The sequence below is a fragment of the Pipra filicauda genome, unplaced genomic scaffold (assembly GCF_003945595.2).
Source record: "Pipra filicauda isolate LSUMZ 115617 unplaced genomic scaffold, ASM394559v2 scaffold283_size971201_pilon, whole genome shotgun sequence".
NCBI lineage: Eukaryota > Metazoa > Chordata > Aves > Passeriformes > Pipridae > Pipra > Pipra filicauda.
In genome coordinates this window covers 435,688-437,761 of record NW_024104402.1, presented here as the reverse complement: position 1 = coordinate 437,761, position 2,074 = coordinate 435,688, and the positions used below count along the sequence as shown (strand labels likewise).

The window sequence follows — 2,074 nt, the reverse complement described above, 5'->3', positions numbered from 1 at the left end:
AAGGAGGCTGGACAGAAGCTGTGATAGGAGCTGTGGGGGTATAATATGGGCTGCAAGTGCTATGATGCAGCCCACGGGTCTTCTCAGCACATCTGGCAGGCTGAGCCTCAACCTGCGGCAGCTGCCTGTCTGTTCAACAGCTCTGCGGTGGTTTGAGCCCCGTGCAGCCTGTGTGCTGCAGGTGCTGTCCTCTCCCCTCACCAAGTGCATATATTAATCTCCCTGTTTGATGTCGGTAACAATTGCTGTCGTGTTTGCAGTGCTAGAAACCAAACACCTTGCTGACAAGGTTTCTGAAAAAAACAAATGCATATTTTTGAAGAGTTGTGCTCAGGAGGATTTTTGTTGAGCTTTCTAGTTCTTTCTATAAGCTAAAAAGAAAAAAAAAAAAAGGCAAAGAATCATTACACCTCCGCTGTCCAGACTCCAGCACAGAAATAAACCCAACAGGCTGGCTTGCCTGACAAGCTGTGAAGACTCAGATAATCCTGTCCAGCTTATTCTCCACTCAGGGGCAATTTGTTCCTTTTAAACCCCTTAACAGCATTTTACCAAAGCTGCCATCAGGGAAATTGTGGCACGAGCTGTGCAAATATTTACTAAGCCATCCCCACGCTCCTTCCCAAAGAGGTTATTGTTCCCCCCACCCCCCTGCCAGCACGAAGCACAGCCATGAGTTAATTTGGTATTACTGTTAACAGTCAGATTTTACTAAATGCGTTTGTTTCCAAAGCGTTTTCCTTAGCAAAAAGCCCCCGGAGCCCGCACGCACGCTCAAGTTCGCCACCACCAAAACACCCAAAATCAGGCTCGTTACCCGTGGGTGCAGCCAAGGCCTGTGCCACCTTAGGAAGAAAAAGACAAAAGCACCCTGAGGCCCCAGCGAGGATCGAACTCGCGACCCCTGGTTTACAAGACCAGTGCTCTAACCACTGAGCTATGGAGCCGCCGCTCAGAAGTCACCCCGGTTGTGTCTATCGAGTGTCCGCCTCCCTCCCCGCCGCCCCCTGCCGGGCGCCTCGGGACCCGCCCGCCCCCGGCACAGCCGTACCGCCCCCGGCACTGCACAGCCGTACCGCCCCCGACACTGCACAGCCGTACCGCCCCCGGCACTGCACAGCCGTACCGCCCCCGGCACTGCACAGCCGTACCGCCCCCGGCACTGCACAGCCGTACCGCCCCCGGCACAGCCGTACCGCCCCCGACACTGCACAGCCGTACCGCCCCCGGCACAGCCGTACCGCCCCCGCCACCGCCGCGCCGCAGCCGCCGCCGGGAGGAGCCCGCGGCCCGCCGGAGCCGCTCCTCGCCCGCCGGCAAGGCGCCGGCCGCCCTGTCTGTCGCCTCGCCTCGGCCGCCCTGTCTGTCGCCTCGCCTCGGCCGCCCTGCCCCTCTCTCTCCTCGCCCGCCAGCACCGGGCGGGCGCTCCCGGCGCTCCCAGCCGGCCGCGGGTCCGTGAGAGCGCCCGGGCCGTGGGAGGGTCCCAGGGCCCTCTGCAATAGCAAGAAATGGACCTGCTGGAAGGCGCACGTGCGGCCGAGCCGGCAAAGGCACCGGAGGAGAAATAGGGGGTGGGCCAATGTCTGACATATAGCCTGATTTGTACCGGTTGGGAGTAAAAAACCCTGTCGTGACAAAGCAGTATAAGAAGGTGTTTTTTTTTTCTGCGGTTGGGAGTAAAAAACCCTGTCGTGACAAAGCAGTATAAGAAGGTGGGGTTTTTTCTGCAGAGGTTGGGCGTTCCTCGGACGCTTGAGCTAGGCTGCGGCAAGCCAGAGGAGCTGACCAGGGTTTCAGCATCACTTGTTGCATGACCCCCCTCAGCACTGAGTATGGACCTCAGAGAAGGTTTCCAGGTAGTTCTCTCACCTGGTGCCTGCAAACCACCTTCACAGAGGTTTTGGAACTCAGGGCTGGAATGTGGAAGCTTCAGAGAACAGCTCAAAGGTGGAAGGCAGCAATGCTGCCAGACCCATTTTTAAGCATGCTGCTGGTATCCAGAGCTAGTGCTGGGTATCATTTAAAGCAGAGTCCTCTGATCACTTATGTGTGGACTGGACATTTTTTTAAAACT

General features: G+C 57.4%; 1 non-coding gene across 1 annotated transcript; it reads right to left on the bottom strand.

Annotated features, from left to right (window-relative positions):
* Nucleotides 1-874: 874 nt before the first annotated feature.
* On the bottom strand, nt 875-947 carry TRNAT-UGU. The gene has a single exon. It is a non-coding gene; the product is annotated as a tRNA-Thr (tRNA).
* Between the last annotated feature and the right edge of the window lie 1,127 nt (nt 948-2,074).